The sequence below is a fragment of the Meleagris gallopavo genome, chromosome 1 (genome assembly GCF_000146605.3).
Source record: "Meleagris gallopavo isolate NT-WF06-2002-E0010 breed Aviagen turkey brand Nicholas breeding stock chromosome 1, Turkey_5.1, whole genome shotgun sequence".
Lineage (NCBI taxonomy): Eukaryota > Metazoa > Chordata > Aves > Galliformes > Phasianidae > Meleagris > Meleagris gallopavo.
The window spans coordinates 15,176,349-15,185,358 of record NC_015011.2 but is presented as its reverse complement, the minus strand read 5'-3'; positions in this window follow the sequence as shown (position 1 = coordinate 15,185,358).

Below are 9,010 nucleotides of genomic sequence, written 5' to 3'. Positions count from 1 at the left end.
AGCTATTATTAAATTGATGGTCACAATTGCTTTTTTAAACTGGTGGCTATGCACGTCTGGAAGCAGTTCCTTCACATATGAAATGGAATACAGTATTTCCAAAGAGATTTCCTTCAGATAATAATCTCACTAATAAATAAACTATATGCAATATTAAGATATAATAGCCATATCACTATACATTTACAAATATTGCTGCAGTGTCTTTAAAATCATACGAATAGACGTTGTAGAGATTTAGCAACATGAACATACATGTACACATGTGCAAATACATACATATATAAAAGTATGCTTCTAAAATAATACATGCTTACAGAAAAAAGGAGAAACTGAGAATCTACAATTAGTAAAATACCAAAGTACTTCAGTACCAAAGTGCTGAAGAATGGATAAACTGAAACAAACAATTTCAGCATTTTATTAAATTTGTGTAGATTAGGCTATAAAGCAAGAAATATGACTGCCCAGATTTTATTTGTAATATTGGTGGATGCCTTACAATCCAAGGAAAGAGTTTTATGATCAGATGGTCCACTTTTCCCTCCCTCCTCCTCCTTCTCAATAATTTTCTCCCAGAGAAAAATAAAACATTCTAAAGAAATCTAAGAAAAAAATCACACCAGGTTGGAAAGAAAACAAGAATAATAATGTGGAATTGAACATGAGAACAAGAAGAGAACATCCAAACAGGCATACAATGAAAAAGACTACTAACAATATGTGCCTCGAAGACACAAGAATTTATTTGGTGGAATTGTTATGTAAATAGTTGATAGTGTGATCATTAAAACAATTACTTCTGAAGCAGTTTGCTGTCTCTAATTAAAATTTGCTCCCTTTATTCAAGATATATATGATATATATTTATTTATATATATATATATATATATACTTTCATTAGCATACTTGAAATGCTCTGTTTTAACTAACCCAGTGAACAGTAAATAAGGAAAAGGATGCTGGGAATTTTAGCTTTAATCATTTATTTCTCTATTTTCCACAACATACATTACTCTTCTGCTTCTGCTAAAGGTACATTCTGGATTTCAAAAGACAAGCTGCAAATCAGTTCCCCTACATTTTTATTGCAATACCTCTGGTAAGAGGCAATTTAAAACCAATATCACTTGACAGTGGTTTAAAGCCTATACCAAAGGATTTGAAACTTGCCATCTAAAGAAAAGAAAGCAAAACCCTTCAACACAAACAAAGCCATTCAAATGGCTCATACTAAAATATGATTCTTAATTTGCACATAAAAATTAATAGAGCATGACTTTGACTAGCTCTTAGTAGAGATCATACTAATCGTCAGAATATCTTGATTTGAAATACATAGATTTATACTGGCTTCATTAATAGAAGAGATAATTTCACTTATTTTTCTGTTACAAAAAAAACATATTTTAGTAAAACAAAATGTTCAGACATGCTATAGTCACACCCATTGAGATGCTGTATAGACCAGAAAAAAAGGTTTCTTTTTGAGATAACATTTGTACGGGAAAGAGCTTTTGACTGATAATTTGCAGAGTCTACTTTAAGACAACTCTCCAATAACTTTATTTCTAATTCTGCTAAAAGAAGTCTATGAAGATTGTTTCTGCTAAGTACTTCAACTGCTACCTTTCACTTGATACAAACAAGATGAAAAATAAAATTAATCATTGAACAGTAAAAAACATCATTCTTAATTCCAATGAGATCCATCTATCTTCTCACTTTCCCCTCTTCTTTATCACATGAGGTTTAGGAGCCTTGACAAGAAATGGATTCAATTTTCCTCTGCAAATGTAATCAATAATAAAGTGAGAGCACTACTGCTCTCTCTTTAAAAGAACTGGAATACACTTCTGATGATTTATTCAATATATAGGCCCTGGACTGCATACAAGGCAGAGTATAACATTATTTAAAAAGCCTGAAAGCTATTTACTATATCAGAAAATGTGTCAGATGCTGCTCCCTGTTGAGGCAGCTACACATATCCCAGGCAGAACAGAAGGGACTGCTTCTACAGACCATTAATTGTCTTTTAGCGTATGGCAAGTATTACAGTTCCATATCTTATTTAATGAAGTTGATTCAAATAAACTCGAAGTTTATTTGAAAATAACACCCACTAGTTATTCTTATGAATGAAATACATATTTGCAGTCCAATCTTATGGTATTTAAAACTGGGAGAATATATTTGCAAAAGCATATTTTTATATATTTACATGGACACACAGGTTTCTGTCTGTAGACATGCTATATAGGTATTTTAGAACTTCTGCTGTCTGTACAGACTGTCTTTTTTATTACCTATGTTTTTCTCATGATTTTGTCTGTCAAGGAGTTAATTTTATTCACAGACTCAGAACTAATGCTGCCTCTTGGATGAAAAAAGTAGTGACAGCACAACACTCATTCTTTCAAGATTAAATTCCTTCCATCTTATTTTTAATTAGATGTTTACATTGATCAAGCACATATTTTCTAGATAATTCCCAAATGCAATCATTTGAAAAATCTAGTCGACACCAACTTAAGCTACAGTACTTCAAATTGAGGTGTATGCTATGTCTCTCTTGCAAAGCTCAACATGAGCAATAGGCAAGAGCAAAGGAAAGATTACAGTGGATCCAAAATGAATACTGTCTCCTAGGTAACTAGTCCTCTCAGTGGAATCAGAAATCTGAATTTAGATGCTTAGGCTTTCCATAGAACACCATAGGAAACCGTTTGGCTCAAAGGGTCATTAAAAACAACAACAACCAAACAACTTCACAGATTATCAGAAGCCAGTTAAATGAGAATAATAATAAAAACATCTGAGAACTGGGGAGCATTTTATTCCACATCTCTCTGCAAATAAATCAGAGCTCCCAAGGTTGCACTGCTATCCGCTCACGGGGATAGAACAGGCTGTTCAGTACATACATGGATCATAGGAATGTGGAATATTCATAGGAATATGTATCTACAAGATGTATCTCCAGAACACCAAGTTTAACAAATTAGTTGTACACATTCAGTAACTTTTATTCAGTCTTGAAAGCATCTACCTGATGATGACACTATTCTACTTTGTGCAACTATATTAGAAACTAATTGCATACTTTGAAAGGTAAAGAATAACAGATAGAAAAGTGTCTTTTTTTTTTCAATTAAAAAAAAATAATAATCAAAACAAGTATTTAAGAAATGAAAAGAAATTGTATTCTTTCCATTCTTTTCAGTGGTGACCAGCTAGGTAGGTCATTATTTTCAGTGCTGCTCTGCTTCATCTCTTATATACAGATCAGTTAAAAATTCATGCCTTGAAAACAGTATTTGTATTTTCTATCATAATTTAACTTTAAATTACTGGATAATTAGAACTGTTCAGAATATTCACTCAATCATGCTGAAGAAATAAAGTGTTGAAATATACATTTTAATATGCGTAATAGCAATGAAATAGTTTTGGCATCTAAGATTGCTAAAAGATAATTTTATAGAGTATGTATTTTACATTCTTAATTAAAAACATAAATGAATAAATGTCATGGAATTCTTCTTTAAATGAATAATTTCTTTGCTCCCCATTAGATATCTGATATTATGTCCCAGGCAGTTCTATATAAAATTTTTTGAAGAAGTCAGTGAAGTCTAGCATGCTGTTGTGTCTGTGTCAAATCAAGAAAATTAATTGGCAATGCCGTATGATGTATGCTGACTGGCTTAGCCACTGCATGCTGATAGCTAGAACATCACACTGAAAGCTCATTAAAAGAAGAAATGCCCAGGAGAAGGAAATAAGAATGTAAAGAAAATAAGCTTCTATTGTAGCTCAACTAAAGAGAGAGAATATAATATTGAGTTGTAAAACCTTCAGTACAAACTATAGTTTTTAAACAAGTTATTTATGCTGTTATAAAAAACAAAAGGCGCCCTTATTAATATATTGCAACATATTGTTTATATTACTGTCTGTGCATCTTAGAAGTCACAAAAGATGAACACTGGCTTTTACCTTGCATCTTCTAATATCGAGCACATATTTGAAAATTGAGATACATCCAGTGCTAACAATCATACAGTACTCTCTTTTGTTTTCTCTGAGGAGAGGATAAGAAAACACACAAGATAAAAGATATAATTGATTAGAGGAGAGATAGGGGAATTTTGGATTTTGCAGAGCTAACCAGTGTAAGAGACCAAGTAAGATGAAAAACAGAACAAACTTAGAAAAGTAACTACAACTCCTCTTGATTTTTTACCATTATCAAGATTTACAGGTGACTTCAAAGACGCGAGATTAGTAAATCCTGAACTACAGCTGTTTAAAGTGAGAAGGACACAAACGACATTCAACTCACAAAAATGTTCTCTCCCGTGCTACCTGCAGCATATTTTAACTATTTTAATCATTCAAAATATAATTTACAGTATTTGTAGTCTGAAAACACTATTAATTCAGAAATGGATGCTGTCACATATGTAACTACTTATTACAAATTTTTCAGTTTTTCTTGCAACAGTAACACTTCCCATCAATAGCAATTCCTTCTGTTCTGTCACCAGTCATAGCAAATTGGAAAGAGTAAGCAGATCCAACAAAAGTAGATATATTTTAATTCAATAGCATAAAGAAAGTTTGATATATAGTCTAGAAAACTGAGTTTATTATCTCTGTTAATCCAAGAGATGAATTATAAGTGGACAAAGTACTGAAAAAGTTTAATAAGGTAATTGAAAAAAGTTTAAACAGGTAAAAAAAAACCTGTTTTCTGAAAGGAGATGAGATTTTGAGTGATTTAATCTAGAAAAATGATGTTGAATCAGAAAGCAAGATCAACTCTAAAAAGAATATGCAAGTCTAAGGATGATACTAGCAGAACAAAAAACGGATATCAGCTAGTTATTATTAATTTAAAGCAGGAAATTAAGAGATCTCTTTCAGAGAGGAAAGTCTTAGAATGGCTGATAGAAGACAAGAGATCATTTAAAACCAGTTTGTTAAAAGAATGACTTGGACAAATTATCAATTAGATTTGGCAACTAAACATAATTTTCTGTTCTATTCCTGATCTTTGATACAAATAAAAATGCTCCTTTAAAAAGTTATAGTAATTTCCAGCAATGAAGTTTTATACAAATATATATTTATATTACTGAAGGACAAGAATTGGAAGTAAAACTATTTCCTATTCATTTTTCATTAATGAATATTAAGTGCAGGCAAACCACCTGTACATATATATTTTATTATATATATACATAAATAAATACAAATATGTATGATCTTTATATAATCTAGTATCATTAACAATATAATATTATGAAAATAAATATTACACACAATATTGTATTATAAATTTTATAGTATATACCTATTTTATTTGGAAGTTCTATATAGAACATAATGATTTTTGTGTGTTTTAGAGATTTTTTATAAATATTAAAATAATACAGTGGATTTGTGTAATGGGACTCTAATCTAGTCCCTATATAAATGAAATATTAATGAATAGCAGGCAGGCTTAATCTATCTAAATGCATATCTGGCAGCAGAAATCCAAGACACACTGAGTGTGAGGGGAATACAGTGCACAAGCAAGAAACGTGAGAAAAATGATAATGAGATAAAACCTGTTTTGTTAACTGAGCTGGTACAGATGTGACAACCACTGTTCCTTGTCAATGTTCTAACAATTTCGGACAATTATGTAGAATTAAAAGAAAATGAAATTTCTTTAACTTTTTTTTTTGTTTTTTTTTTTTAATTGTTGTTGCCTTTGGACAAAGGATGCATAACAGTCTTTACTCTGGAGAAATTTGTTATGCCAAAACTTTGATGAGGATAAATATCTTCCAAAAACCAGCTACTCAAAAATGTTCCCTCCCTTCACCATATGAACCATCTGTCCCACAAGCATCTGGCTTATGGCCTTCTTGGAAGCAGAACATAAAAATAAAATAGAAATTCTGCAGTATGACACCATTACAGGTACAGTATCTTGATGGTTAATTAAGCTTGATTTTCTTTTTTTTTGTAGGTTACGTAAAGGTAACATTAATTTAACCCTTTTCTCTTAAAGAGGGAAAGTTTGCAGCACACTAGAAAGGTCTAAATCAAACATTAGCTTCCTATACAAACAGAAGGTTTCCTCTCTCTGAAGGCTTTGCTATTTAATCTTATAAATAAAGACTTGTCTTGTGCCTTTAAAAGAAGAAAAAATATATTTTTATTTAATGCACAACATTAAATTAATGAGGAACAAAATACACATTCCCAATTCTAAGCTAGTGGGCTGATTTTCACTCTTGGAGTGAATCCTGGCCTGAATTAAGTTAATAATAAAACTCCTGCACTATACAGGGAAGTGACTTTATCCCATGCTTCCAGAATGCTGTAATCCAGCAGTGTTCACCTGCTCTCTGTGCGAGTACTGCATAAGTCAACTAATGCAATGGGCAGACCACTGAATGAAGAGGCAGGACTTACCACTTTAGATTTTGCAAGCAATTAAAAAGTAAAGAAAAAAGAAAAAATTATCTGACAAATCATTCCGTAAGACTCAAAATGCATTAGAAATTATAAAAGACTCAAAGGGATTTTCAAGATTGCAGTACAATCACACAGCTTTTTTTTTTTGTCTACTTTCATGCCATGAGTGCTCTTAGGATTCATCTGAGTTTTCTGTATTCATTGCTTTATTCACCTTTTATGGGAGTTTTAAAATGTTTGAATAGAAGCATTTCTGTATTCAAGTGTTTGCTGAAGATCTCCTTGTTTTGACGTAATTTGCATATTTTATGATTACATGGAGTCCCAGGAAGAGGCAGTAAATTTGCGGGAAACAGTTGGTATGGTATGAACAAAAAAATCTTATTGCCTTACATACATCCACTTTAAATATTTTAATCTACACTAAATTTTCAGTTATTTTAGCTTTCTGTGATGGAATTCAATTGTTGTAATCCTTCCCAAATTTGTAAGAACTCAAAAGTAGAATTTCTAACATCAGAGCTGAGTTTGTGGCTTTTAAATACTTCTATATAGTTGATTCCAGCTAATAGAGATGTCTTAAAGAAATCTAGACAAAGATGGAACAAGTGCTATGGAGAAAACGCACCTGCAATCAAAATTGTTAATAAATTTTGAAGACCCTTGAAGTCATTATGTCTTTTAAACAACTACCTTCAATCAAAGACAGGGAATGACAACATGAAATACTACATTTCTCAGAATAAGGAGGAGGATAAGTAGACTGAATTTGGATTCAGTATTAGTCTAACAAGTATTTGTATCACAAAGCAAATGTAACAGCCTTTGGCCCCAGTCTTCCCGACAATTCTACCCAAGTTTAACTTCCATATTTGACAAGAGGAAAGCCCGGAGCTTAACACCAGCTAAATCCTATCGTGCTTTCACAGTTTGCATCAGTTCAGGAGGTATTCCAGTAACATGGAGATCTGAAATGTCAAACAAGACCTTTCAGCAATCATTTTGAAAATAAAATGAGATGGGGAGGAAAAAATATTAATAATAATAAAATAAAATTTAAAAAGCATATTAGCAACAAAGATTTATCCTAAGTGAGAAATTAATTGCCTTGACTTTATTTTAAGCAACATTCTGGTTTCAGTATTTTCATCTGTGTCAGCTAGCAGTGCACTACAATGAAAGCAGTTCTGTATAGTGAAACAATGGTGCTGAGGATATGATATTCGTATTACATGGGTTTTGGAGCTTTTATTTGTTACTACATGCAATCTTTGCTGTAGCTATTTTTAACAAAAATTTCACTATTCTGGCCATTTTCAGCAGCAAATGTGTTTGGAACAAGTTACAGCTAGATTATCTAGTATAACTGAAAAGAGAGAACACTTAGCTAACAGAAATGGACAGAAGTCTTACTAAAGATCTTCCTTAGATATCAAACAGAAACAACTGACTTATTCTTAACATCACTGTCAAATTTAAGTCACAAACTCCCTAAGACTTTAATATCTCTAAGGTATTTTGAGTGATTTCTTGATATAAACTGGCATCTTGGCACAAAAATACCTTTATGATATACGTGGATTCTCTAATGTTTGTCATATGAAGCAACCTCTGGTTAGCAATTAAAAACATCAGAAAAGTCACATTTAAACAACTGTTTCATTTCCTTTTTTTTTCAGAATATCAATACAACAATTGGAATTATTTGTGCTTGCAGAACAGTCAAAAAACCCCACCAAATCCAATACATAATCAGTACCAAACATGTAACATGCTGTACCAAAAAGATCACTGTTGTGAAATAAAAATCAAATGGAAACAAAGAAAAGCGACAATTAAAAAGCAAGGAATAATTCTTTTCCACTGAGTAAGGGAAGTGAAATGGACTTGACTTTCAGTGCCTGAGAAAAAGTGACAAGAAACCAAGTTGTGAGCACACACGTTTGTATGCTCAACTTGTACCAGTGAGGAAGTTGCTGTGCTTTGGGGTAAAACTGAGCCCCAGAAATGAATCTACAATCCTCTGTGTACTTCTGGGAATATATGTATGAATTTAGGGTGCTAAATATGTAGATAGATACAAGGACAACAGGTACCCACATTTGAAAATTTGTCCTGTTAGTGCCCATCAACTTGGAATTCATGGGTGGAAGGGAAAGCAAAGCCTTTTATCTCCCTCCCTGATTCTGCAGGCTCCTATATTTGTCATTATTCAGGAGTAGAAAGAGGGAAAAAAGCTCTTTGGAATGTCATACATTTATAAATACTGCTCCAGGTAAAAAAGAATGAGAGGAGAAAATTATTGCAGAAAAACTTCCACAGCTGTACAGTGGAATCCATCATCCATAGGAAGAGAGACCAGATGTTGAGGTTAGTGCAAGGACCTGGCAACTTTCTGTGATAATCACACAGGAGAATGCAGTAGCTAGAGAAAAGCTAGCCAAAGATGAAGACAATATTCTATATCAAAATACCGGTATCAAAACACTTTTATTTGCCTTTAAACAACAACAACAACAAAACACTTTTT